The sequence below is a fragment of the Vanessa tameamea genome, chromosome 2 (assembly GCF_037043105.1).
Source record: "Vanessa tameamea isolate UH-Manoa-2023 chromosome 2, ilVanTame1 primary haplotype, whole genome shotgun sequence".
Lineage (NCBI taxonomy): Eukaryota > Metazoa > Arthropoda > Insecta > Lepidoptera > Nymphalidae > Vanessa > Vanessa tameamea.
Genome location: NC_087310.1, coordinates 7,760,457 through 7,774,341, shown reverse-complemented (window position 1 = coordinate 7,774,341; position 13,885 = coordinate 7,760,457). Strand labels below are relative to the sequence as shown.

The 13,885-nt window shown below is 31.6% G+C and overlaps 1 protein-coding gene across 4 annotated transcripts in view; it reads right to left on the bottom strand.

Annotated features, from left to right (window-relative positions):
- Grh (grainy head) overlaps positions 1–13,885 on the bottom strand; it is an 89,969-nt gene that overhangs the window by 43,432 nt on the left and 32,652 nt on the right. The window lies entirely within an intron of this gene.

Here is a 13,885-nt window from a genome sequence, read left to right as displayed (position 1 = left end):
ATAACCTTGGTTAAAAATCATGCGAACATCTTATCATTTTATTTAAAACATGTCGATTTTGCATTTGCTTTAAGGTCAAATGTCATGATCGCTGGTTTCATATTTTAGCGTTAACACTGATCATGACATCCATCAATGTCAATTTATATTTATATTATATAGTATTCCTATCGCAAATAATTTAATAATAACTTAATGAATATTCATCAAGACATGACTGAGATAACATTTTTAAAACTATTTAATATGATATTGCTTAATCGATTTGTTAGTTTTAGTAATAATAATAACAATAATTTTCGAATAAAATGAAGCATGAGTCATTTTTATCTGAGGTCGCAACGAGTTGTGAGCGAAGTGTCGGCACTCGGCGGCGGTGTTTCGAAAGGCGCTCGTCCACATCGTCCACGTCGACGTCCGGTGTCGCGTCCAGCTATCGATCATTCGGTTCGTTAATAAATAACACGTTGGCGTCGTTCGTCGCTTATCTCGGCTGTTCGGGCATGTGGAAAAATTTGGTGTAGGTGTCGTAACGGAGCGACACGCATGTCTCGTAGGGTTGCGTGCGCCCGCCTGGCGTGCTTATCCTCTCCGGTCGTTGCCTCGCAACTCGATTGCTTCATTATTAATCTTTTAATTAAAACAACCACAGCCTCGATATAGACTTAAGTATCAAGAAAAAACTGTTTTTAATTACTCGAGCCTCTTTATTTAATTAAAAACGGCCATTTTTTTTTTTTTGAATAAGTATTTCAATAAAACCTTTCTTCAACGACCTAGGGTAAAAGTACGAAACAGAAGAGAGGGGATATGATATAGAAATGAGTGTTTTATTTCAGAAACTTAATAAATACTGGAAATACAGCGTTGTATATTATATTCATTAAAGTAAAGAATTGCATTGCGATATTGCAGTTAGTTGAGTTGAATTACGCATTAGCCAGGGAACTAGCTTTGCAGCTACAACTCGCTGGGCCGACAGTAAGGCGGCAGGTGCAGCGGGCGCGAGGGAAAGTGCAGGGAGCGGTTAAATCTACGCACGTTTTATCATCTCTGATAAGAGAAACCGGCATCGATCCCGCTAATGACTCATTAAGCCGAACCGACATTACAACTTCTAATACTCTAAAAGACTATTATTATTCTCAACGGATATCGTAAATATCGTTATATGATTACATATACGAATTGGATATCTATTAAATTCTTTTGAAGCGTTTATTTTAATAAAGTAATAGAAATTAATCAGTTAATTTTCAATAATAACTTGGTAATTACGTACATTTCCAAAAATTTCTCGCTAAGCATTAGCAGAACCTAATTAGATATATTAGTATTAGTACTATTTTTATTTTGCGATGATGACATTGTGTCATTATTAATACATTTTATATTCCCACATTGAAGCTAACGATCCGAGATGGAATGTAGCTTTACTGCATTTCGTCAATTAAAGAATTCGCTCTTTCGAATTGTGGCTGTATTGGACGCACGCTGTTATAGTGCTACAAAAAATTGAATTCTTCATACCGGGATAAATAAATAAGGGATGAGTACCTACTGCTCGCGAGCACAGAACAAACCAAATGAGAAACATTTTCGACAAACCTCTTTTTGTGCGATGACGAGGAACGCATATGCGATGATTCATTTACGGAGTTCTTCACCGTATATGTATGGCTAACATTATTACTTCTGTTTTCTTGGCAGTATTATGTACGGACAACAAGAAATGTTTTCTTGGAAATATGCGCCCACGCAGATTAAAGATGGAAACGCAACATGGGCACTAAATAAGTCATGTCTCCCGTCCGCGTAACTAGTAGATCTTAAGGATTTTAAATGTTATAAATAAATGCTAGTGAACAATAACGAATACACAAACGCTAATACCTTTTTCTGTAAAGATTACTGTTCGAGCTAAATTATTTTTCTAAATTTTAAAATACCGTTTCAAATATAAATATATGCAAATTAGAAAGAAAATTATATTCTTAAAAACCAGATTGATTGTCTTTTTAGTTTTTAGTCACTATATAATCTTTCATGGGATCATGGGAGTATCTACACATCTACATTTGATTCAACACTGTAACATGACGATTCAAAAGTGCTTTTATGAGCTTACATGAATAAAGAATATTTTGATTTCGATTTGATTTTATTGCAATGTGAAATGTTTTGTACTGATCATTATTTCAAAATTTAAGAAAATATGTATAGTAAGTATATATATACTAGACAATAGAAAAAAAAAATCCATAGAAAATTGCGAAAATATATGCACACATTAAAAATTAACATAACACATTTTGAACTTATTTTTGTATTACATTTATAAAACCGTTGACCATTGATTGACATCATTCACGACTTTGACGTCACGTCAATGAATGTTTTGAACATTATTCGAGGAATTTTATATAAAATTCCGTTTTATTCGTTCTGCGTACTCTAAACCAGAGACGTGGTCGCGGTTGCTTAAATCTGAATAGCCACTTCACTTCAAAGGTTTTATTATCATAAAAATCTTTGTATAAACTTACAAAACGAATGACAAAAGATTAACTTATCCAAGAGGAACATTTTTTTTTTGTAGTACCGAATTATGTAACTATTGAAATCTGTTGGATTTGAATTCGACTTTAAGTCGAAGGGAGTTTTTATGGCAAAATATAAAGCTGTCCAATGATTTTGATATCTTGTATATTATGATATTCAAGGTAGTAAAAGAGTAAATATTTTTTGCCATTATTTATAATAACAATGAATTAAAACGAGGAAATACAATTAGTATCGAAGGTCGTCAGTGCCTCGTTGTCTATTGATCGAAGTTGAATGGCTCGACGCACCCGCTCCGCTCTTTGTGCTTGCAATTACTCCAACGAGTAAACTAGACAAAAACTACCAGACGTTTATCGCAGATCAATTTAAAACGACTTATCTTAAGCTGCCGTTAATTCTACTGAACAAAAAACTTACATGATGGAATTTCATTTTTATTGCAACTACGCTACTGTCTCAAATATAATGTTATCAGTTGATCTTTAAAAATAAAATACACTTAATGAATAGTAGTCCTTTCAAAAGTTATTATGGTTTTTACGAATGAAACTTGAAACGTAACTTCTTAGTTACAAATCAAAATGAAATATTTGATCGATGTTATGAGCACTAAGCTTAAGTATATTTAGTTTAGCTCGCGTAAAGTGTCTTATTAAATGAGTTACGAGTTTAGAAAGAAGGAACGCCCGCGGCGCACGCTACTTACCGAAAACCATAATAAATGCATCGTTTCCGTTAAGATAGACTTTTCTAATTCTATTGCTTGCGTGTGGTCCATGTTTTACATAATCGCATTACTTAATAGCTTTTATTATAAGTTTATATTATATATACATTTCCTGTAAAAATATACGGTTATATTTTAAGCTTCATGGCAATACAATCTTCAAGTATTGTTATTATTTTACCAAACCAATATATATTGTAAGCAAATATAATTGATAATTGAGTATATAGAATTTACATCAAATAAAAGATTTCAGAACCACAAGCCAGCGCTGACCAAACTTGCTTTAGCGCAAAAATGTTACTTTAAAGTGGACAATAGCGACAGACAGTCCATTTTATAATTAAGGATAATTTTTTCGTTGAAAAGCAGAATTTGGAAAAATATTTTACAATGAAACTTTGTTCATTGTTATTAAACACATTTTCATATCCTAACAAATATACATATGTATATCACGTTTATGGTTATACTAAGATAATTTTTGAGGATAAATACAAATTTATGAAATGATAAATTATAAAGCCTAAAATAGTAAAATTTTAAGAATATAATAAACCATCGCTTTTCTTGAAAGTAAGTAGGTATCATATTTATATTCAATCGAGACCATTGTATAGAAACGATTCAATAGAAATGTTAATGTTTTCAATTTTGTGTAAAATGATAATATACGTACAACGAATAAAAGTCCTTCGAACAATGGTACGATTCTTAATCTATAAATTCTATAAATAATAAAATGTACAGATAACAATGTAAACGGATTCACGACACTTTAAAGGGTGACTATTAAAAAAAATAAAGCAGTTCGGATGCTGTCTGAAAATGAGCATGAAGGTATAAATTAGGAGCGACATGGCCTGCACAATGCGGAGCGCGGCCGCGGCATGCATTGTGCCGTGCGAATTGAAACAGGTTGTGTCTGACAGGTATCTATATAATTTGATTTATGACCGATTATGCTGAACTCCGGCCACTATAATTAAATCGCGAAGCTATTAGGTATGCCCGAAAGATCGGCGACACTGCCCACGGATACAAACCGAAAGTGATTTAATGCTCCCAGCTGTGATATCGCTTTGTTTAACTACAGAATTTTAGATAAACCGTCGAAACTGTTGAGAAAATGCAATAATTTAGACCGCTCGAAAATTTACGATTGTACTCAAGGATAAGAATAGAAATTATTTGCGAAACAACTAGCCTGAATTTATCAAAATCTTTCCTTCGGAATTTATATGCCGTTAGATAAATACATTACTATCTCACAAACCGTTCTGACAACAAAATTAAAAAATGTGCAAAACGATTATAAAATACCTCAAAAAGTAAACAAAAAATCAACAAACTACAAGGCAATATAAATACTTGTCGCATTAAGATAATTTATAGGAAACTGCCTTATGAAAAACGACAGAGTAAAATAAAAAGGATTTCATTTACAAACAAGTATCTGGTATCTCGGACAGAAGACGGCGCCTTACGACAACACGAATTTTTTAATACTGTAAACTTGCAAACAACTCGTCAACAGACTGACAATTGTGAGAACGCGATCAATTATCCCTTTGCAAATAGTAATTGTCAACAATAAATACAGTATGAATTAACGACTCGGGAACGTTTTCATTATCGATTTGCAGTTAAAATTGTATGTCAATCATTTTACGAAGCAATCAGCGATGTAGCGATGGCGAGGTTGCGATGGCAGGGCGAGAGATAAGTTTTAATTACGTCCGACGCCTATTTACATACTGTAGGAGATATTGACGGATATCTCGCAATTAAGGGCGTATGCGTCTTCCTTTTATGCATCGATGTTAGGTCGTTCATTCGTTACAACAGATAACATCTGTTTGACGGTACGATTAAACGCACTAACTGAAATATTTTGTTAAAACATTCGCACATCTTGTCTTTTACCGCTTCCGTTTAATATAATATTTAGTAACATCATATCGACGCCACTTAACATTGATTATAACTTAAAATATGCCTATCTTCAGTATAAAATTTGCATGTCAACATTTAACTTGCAAATTAGTAACTTTATACGACTAGGTACTTGCTTATTTGCCAGTTTATATGGATAGAGGTATAAATAACTGTCTTGAGAATACCTACCACAATTTATAAATTAAATTTTGTAGAGTTTCAAGATATTGAAAATATTATGTAACCGATAATATTTATCCGTTGTAAAGGATATTTGACTCTATGAATCTATAGCAGCCAGATGTATAATGCGCCAAATCGGCGCCTGCTAATTGCGGAGGTCGATAATTTACGAGCAACCTGAATAGCTGCGCACCGCCATCAGCCTTCCGCCGCGCGCCTCGCGCCTCGCGCCGCCACTACCTAGTGCCTGCAACCCTAGACGAATTGCTATGCTATAAATTAGACTTAACCGAGATGTATAGCTTGATACAATCTGTAATACAGAGTACTATTGTAATTACGGCAAATAAATTATAATAAAGAACAATTATAAGCATTATGCACTGTCATAACTAATAGCCATTGTTAGAACAATTTTTATATTTAAAATGTACATTGGTGTGCATTGTTTGTTAATGTATTCCCCATAGTCACTTATATAATCTGACAATTAACTACTAGTTTTTGATATAATTTTTTTATAATATTCAAAAACAACTCTTCGGTCAAGTTAATTTAAACTTCTAGTTATTAAATTTACATGCAACAGGGTAAATTACGACGATGACGGACGTTCCGCCCGCACCTTCCGATACGTTATCTAAATGCAAATCGAATAGTTCAGTCATCAATGGGTATCCACAATAAATCAGCGCCATTCGCAACCGTTACACGGTCCACCGCAGAAAGCCTTAGGGGCTTCTGAGCTCACTCTACCTCCACATTTCATATTAATTTAACTTTACGAAACGCTCTCAAAAATATTAACCTCGATATTATAATTCACTGTTGGATCATTTTTTACAGTATAAACTTAACATTAATTTCTACAAGTACAAGAAAACTGAATACTATTTTTAAACGATTTTATTAATATATTACATAAATAAATGAATCGCATTATAATAAACATATTGCGTATTATTTAATATAATTCACACACGCTCTTGTGAATTAGTTTGTAAAATGATCATATTTAACTTTGATTTTTAATTAAACCGTTTAAATGTAATGAATGTACCCAATAATAATCTGTTAGTCTCTTAATGTATATTAAAACTAAAATAATCTTATACGATTTGCTTATTGCAAGTATTGCTTTATACTTTTAGCCTACTTATTATATCATCTTCTTAATTCCAAATGATAAATTCTTATTAGAAAAAAATATATAATTTCATAATTATAAATATGCTACTATGTGCTACTATGCGCTCTAAAGTCGTTTCTAGAATAATTTTGAAAAAAATAAACTCTTTTTTATAATTAACTATTATTAATAAAATATATTAAAAGCATTAACAGATTTGACTATATCAAAAAAAATGTCGAAATACAAATATTCATTGCTATTAAAAATTTAAAGCCTTAAGTGGTTGACTGTATGCGTTACAACTTTATAGTAAAAATAAAATCAAAACAAGAATAATTATATCTACCCGAATCTACTGTGTACAATCAACTAAACTAAAGTGTATAATTTGATTAAAAATATGTACATGTTTAATCTTCTTTTTTTTTCAAATAATTTAATTCATAATGAACTAGTTAGAATCTAATTAGATAAGATCCGTTAAATATTTTAGTATCTATTCTTTTTAATGATACCTAATTAGTATTATCGCAAATATGAAATACTACTTAAAAACATAAATATCTCACAGAAACGTTGATGTCACATATTAAATGATTCCCAGGACTTGTATTTGTGAGAGTGAATGCCATTCACATATGGAATTTCCGTTCTTCTTTTAAGGTGCTCATACGTAAGATTATAACCCGAAGGTTGTCTGTCAGTTGTATGTTCTATGGATTATTACATTACTTAGTATAATCGATACAAATAGAATCACGTTTGCATATTCTCGTTTAATATAGAGCGAACCTTCGTTAATGATTCTATACATTTATTTACATCTTAATTTTGCTTAATGTAAATATTCATTCGACTTACTAGCTTTATCTTTGTGCCAATAACGGTGAAACTGATGACTATAAATTTAAATTACCAGAATTGCTTGTTAATTTTAAAATATTCTGTCTAATATCGTATTTTTATTTTTATGTGTGTATTAACCGCCTGAATTGCGTCTGTATAGTTTTTTTGATATAGTATATTTAAACCTTGAACAACTTTCAACATGAAAAATTTATCGATAATTATTTCTTTGAGAAGTTAGAATTCAAAAAATGTTAGGATATGTATGTTTAAATGCGTTTGATATAAGCAAGTTTTGCAAACATAAGCTAAGAACATCCGTATTCAGTTTTATAATATTTCTATATACAGCTTCCATTATCCTTTTTTTATCGGTTTCATCGGTTTTTAGGGCCATTTAGCATAATCTCAGATGGACAAATAGACGAAAATTATCCAAAATATTACTTTGACTTCTACTCGAATATAAATATATTTTTCCTAAAGAAAATTTCATATTAAAACGTAATGTTTTACTTTGGTTACAATAAATGAATATAACGAAATTTAAATCATATAAATTTTATTTGCAAAACAATAATAGTTATTCTCTTGCGTTCTTACTTACAGGCTTATTTATGAGAGAAAACGTAAACCATGAGGTGTAAGTATAAGAGGTCAAAGTGGTCGGAGAGACGGTAGACAGTATTCATCTTATCTTTTAAATGCCTAAGGCGATTCCTATTACCTCTATTAAATACAAGAGGATGTGCAGCGGTTTCCGTTTCCATGTAAATCAAAATGTTGGAATATCTGCTTACTTGTACATATGTACTACTAAATCTGTTATTTACTATCTGTTAGTTACTATAAAAATGTACAAATTATTATATAATATAATCTTAGAATTATAAGAGTGCATTATAAAACTTTTTAGAATTTGGGTCCTATTTTAATACTTTATAAGAAAGCGAATTTTCATTTTTAAGGACATATTTAACATGATTATGCAGATATAATCTAAGTCTATTATAGGAATATAAGCACTAATTAAGAATGAACAATTTGATTTTCCATATTATTATTATTAATACTTCACACACTTCAAAAGTTTTATACGGAGGCATTTTAGCAAAGTAAACATTATACTTGTCATTACAAGTTTCTAGAAGAACAGAAGATAATATTTAATGAAATCGATTTTCACGGCGTTTAAATATAGAAGAATCATAAAAAAACAGCAATTTTATGTAGATATAGACACTTAGTGGCAACAATTATGCAAATATGCAACGTCGATTATGGCCTAGTAACCACAGACTAGTTACAAGAATTTATAGTTTTACTTATTCTACGCACTGGCTTGGGCTGAATGTCCTCAACCAGAGACTGCTAATTACTTATGCCATTTAAAAAATATAATGAATTGCCTGTAGATAATCATAGATATCCATACCTACAATTACGATGTAATTCATAATAAAAGAATGTCAACATTTTTATAGCTACAAAATCTGTTAAAAAAAATTATGAACACACGAAAAGAACAATTAACGACTTCAAGTAGTAGTCATAGTAACTAACTATTAAAGTATAAAAATAAAACGCAGTATAATCTTTTTTTTAGTAAAGTATACTGATGCTATTTCTTGTTAATAAAGACATATTAATATATATTTCTTATATTAATATTATTTTATAAAATGTATCTTTGAAACTAAAGTCATATATGCAAGCAAGCGAATTACGTCAAAAGTATGTACTTAATAATTTTCACGAAATTCTTTGTATATGCAATTATAAGTGCATTTTGTCGGTGTGTCTGTCATTAACTTAAACGTACGATGTTATTTTAAGGGCCGTAATGGCCGCTCCAGCAAGACTCCGCAATTTTTTTTTCGGAGCGCTCACGGAAAGCTATGCATTTAAACGCTTGAATTATGAAATTACAGTATTGAGGGCAAACATGGGCTGATAGGAGGCTAAACGTGCGATTAAGTCAGTTCCATTAAGCTGACGCTTTTTGTATAAATATTTTTATATTGCGTAATTAGTCTTTATTTTAAAATTGACTTCTCTTAAATAAAACGTTACACAATAAACAATACAGTATATCTAACAAAAGCGAGGGTAGGTATATTTCTTATTGTTTGCAATCATATCCCAATACGTTGTGTAAGTTCGACACTCAGAAACAATGGCTGCCTATAGATCAAATCACTGTATTGATTCACAATGCGTAAATTCATTCTGTTATGACAGGCGAGCATAAATTCGCGGCAGGACCCTCGGAGGCTGCAAGACAATACATATCCCTATTGAAGCTGTGAGACATTATCATAGGTCGGTATAACGCTTATGGACACAGGCCGAAGAAAGGGTGAAGATATAACAAAAGGGATGAGGGTTGCAATTTCTTCATTATTATTTATAAGATGGTATGGTCAAGTGTGAGCTGTCTATAAACCGTGTGAAATAATTTGTGAAAGTTTATTTGCAATATTTGATAAGATATTCAAACAATTTTTATTTAATTCACGTATACCTATTTGAAATAAAACACGCATGAAAACGACAGACTGACAGGAATATTGGACTTTGAGCATAAATTCGCGTTTTACGCTTTTAAAAACATTAAAAACAGTAAATTATAACATCAAGGTGAGCTATAGTAAGTTATAAACACCTGCAAACGACCGCAAAATTATAGACTCTTGGTCACAGCTCCCAGCGGGCTAGCTCGTGCAGTCTCGCTACTTACAATACATTTGAAGTTTGTTAGTGAATGATTGCCAAATTATGGGTTAAAGCGTTATAATCACAGGTTTGGGAGAGGTCTGTGATAATTATTATTTAATATACCGCATTTAATAAAGCTTTTAATAATTGGAAGTAATAGTTACAATTTTTTAAGATAACATTTGCTGACGTGGATTAAAATATATATATATTTCTGCTTAATTTGAAGTAACCTATTTAAATTACTGTTTTTTAAAATATAATATTATTCACAAATAAACAGTTGACTCTCACATTTAGAAACTCATTATTTATAGTGTATACATTGATATGGTTTATCGTGTATGTATATTGCAATCTATTAAATGACAGACAAAACTCAAACGAAATTCAATCCGCCTGCGGTAAAAATATAATTATAAATATTCGTTAATGACAACATACGTCGGTTGCACAAAAACCCTTAAGCACTGCGGACCCTAATAAAGGGTTGCGCATAAGAAAGAGGCAAAAAATTAAGAATCGCCCCGATGAGCCATTATCTTCGCATGTTAAAAATAATATGGTCATAGGGTTGCACATTCATTCGAGTCGCGTCCAGGAGCGCATTTGAATACGCCTTTGTAAAGGGCCCCTGCCTGCGCCGGACTTCACACGCTCCCGAGACCCGGCAGGTACCGCGCGGGGTACATCCCCTGTCCGCACTCTCCCCGGAGCATTATACTACAATTACTACCACGATATGTAATTTTGACTATTGAACAACTAAAAGATGTGATTTAAATAGTGTCTTTAATTACGTTTAAATATATATACACATACATAATTATAAATAAATATATATATATAAATATATATATATATATAACTATATTCCAAAAGCATAGAAAATTGACATCACATTACTTACAGTAACAAACCTTAAATGAGTTTTGGTTTAATATTCTTTCGAGAACTCGACTTACGAAATCTTGTTTAGTATCAAATGTCCATAGATTATTATGATAACTTAGCGCTCGATAAAAAAAACATATTAAACGGTATCATATTTTATTCTACTTTGACTTCGTCAAGACGCATCAAATTAGCTAATGTCAGAAAGGCAAACGTCAAGATTTGTTTATTCCGCTATGTGACGAACATACTACGCCATGCGCAGTGCGAGCGCGGCGATCGTTAATAATATGATTATTATTAGTTGCCTCTTTTGTGAATAGCCAAAATTGACGACTAATTTCTATAAACGAATACTATGAATAGTAACAACAGATTGCAATTTGCAATAATACGTGTACTTATATTCAAAATAAGCCAGCCTTTGTCATTTATTTAACGAAGCGCTTTTAACAATCGTTACTACATATAACTTTCGTTATTATATAAACGTATTACCGTAGATTCATTATCACTGTTTATACTCATTGTTCTTAACAAAAAATAATTATAAAAGAAGACTCCTAATTTTACGAGCGTCTGTGTGGAGATTTATTTATACCGTTAATTAATCGACGCCTGTAATCCAATGGTTAGCCGTGTGTTAGAGCAAGATGGAGGTGCAACAACGTTAAGGTCAGGCATATGTTAGAGGGCCCGCTTAAAACCGACGTCGTGTTTCGGAATTGAAAGCCATTTAGAAAAGTTAACAGAACGCCATAAATTTACATTCCGACCTGTTGCACAACCTTCATCTGCGATTAAGATAAAATAATCTTTTACTATATATTATTTTTTATTTCATTGTGTTATCGTTTATTGGAGGTTAACTATATTATTGATGTCACTAATTTTTCTAAATTTTCTGGCTTTTGATTGATAAAGAACTAATACATTATACATATACCAAATATGTCGTTTAAAACAATCATACTTATATTTTTTTAAACTTGTGACTTTAAAAAGTAACAAGTCACAATTTACTCTACTTTAGCTTACATAATACTTATATATATAAATTTGTAATGTATTTTATCAAAATAAATAACAAAATACATAGTGTGCTGTCACATTTGTATGCACTAAGCCTTAACCAAAGACCGAGCCTTAGAAAGCTCGCGCACCAATAAATACTCGTCCGATTATGATCTACGGCGCGTAGCCCGTAGCTACAATGCATTCAGTAGGTATGAATCAGCCTTCCCTTCTTTACTCTGATGATATTTACCAGTAGTTCATCCTTACTTCATAAATCTGCCGATTCAATGCGTGATTACGAAGATTTATAAAGCTTACAGACGATTCACGGCAACTCGTTTGATTAGATTGAAATATTAGAATTCAATCTAATTAGCAAAGTATATATAAAATAGCTAGTTTGGTTCGAATGCGTCCATGGTAGAGCACAGGCTCCTGGGCCGCATTCCTGCTAAACTCACTCACGCACGTACCTAGAAAAACTTTACTGGGCGTGCATTGGATTCTCGGAAAGACGCTAAGCATACAAAAACTTGGTACTATGTAAGGATACAATGAAACTCAACACACACATAATTACTTTACTAAATATTTTATGTGTTTTCTCAAGAATTATATTGTAATAAAACTTAAATTATTGATTAATTAAGTTGTTAAGCAGTACCTACATTAAGACTTAGTATTAGCATGTATTTGCATATCACTGCGTATTTTCACTTCTACATATAATGGTTATATAATTACAAAAACCCTAATTAATATTCGAGATAGTGAAATTATTAATATTTTGTACAAGTATCGTAACATTTACAGAGAATCACGTGGTCAAAGAGAACATACATGTGGACCGTAAGTCGACTACTTTCACGCGAGCTGGCGCACCCATATTAATTGCTCCCGTTCTTCGGCGAAGCTTTATTTATTGCCCTCTCTCGTGATTGTAAAAAGATTTCAATTTACATTAGTATTCAATTATATGTTTCATGTATACTATGACATGACACTCTGTATCTCATATGGACCATCATGATATACAGTTATTGTAAAGTATATTTTGATTGGTATGTATAAAGATGGAAATATTTTAGAAGAGTTCCATAACAAAATATTCCATAATTATGTACCGCTATATCTGTAGAGCTACACTAAGTAGTGAAAAAATCAATTATTATTTTTAACTAAACAAAAACGTGAGTGGTCGCGCGCCGATGTCAACGTTTTTAGAGGAATAAACATTACCTGTTTGCACAAAGATCGCCGCCATAACTAATATTTGATATTCGAAAATACTATTCTAATTTATGTCGTGGTACACGAACCTATACCACATCTACCTGCCACGTCTTCGCTCCATGCTTTTGACACTTTGGCGGTTCTTTTGGTGTCTTCAAATTTAGTTTTATTATTACTTCCAGATTTACTTTCTACCCATTTTTTATTCTTTCGCCGTTTCTTCGACATATTTTCAATGATAAAAAAGTTGTAAGGTTTTATAGATAAGTGAAGGCCTCTATATAAGATCTCATATATATTAAATCAATTAAGATAGAGTTATTTTCAATAAAATGTCGTCAGTGCTGCCGTCATAATATCGTTATTTTTATACGTTATCATATTAATTACATTTAAATCATAAGTTAAATCGAGGTTTCTCATTAACGATAAAATGTGAACAGAACTTGATACATATTCATTAAACACATAATAAGCGATAGTATTTATGTACGATTTTTTAAATTTTGACACAGATGCCGGCTCTCAACATTAACTTCGATTTTTTTATAATCAAATTTTAATAAATAACACATTAAGCAAAAAACAGCTACGCTTCAGGTCTCACGGTCAAACTCGCAATAAATTTGTTA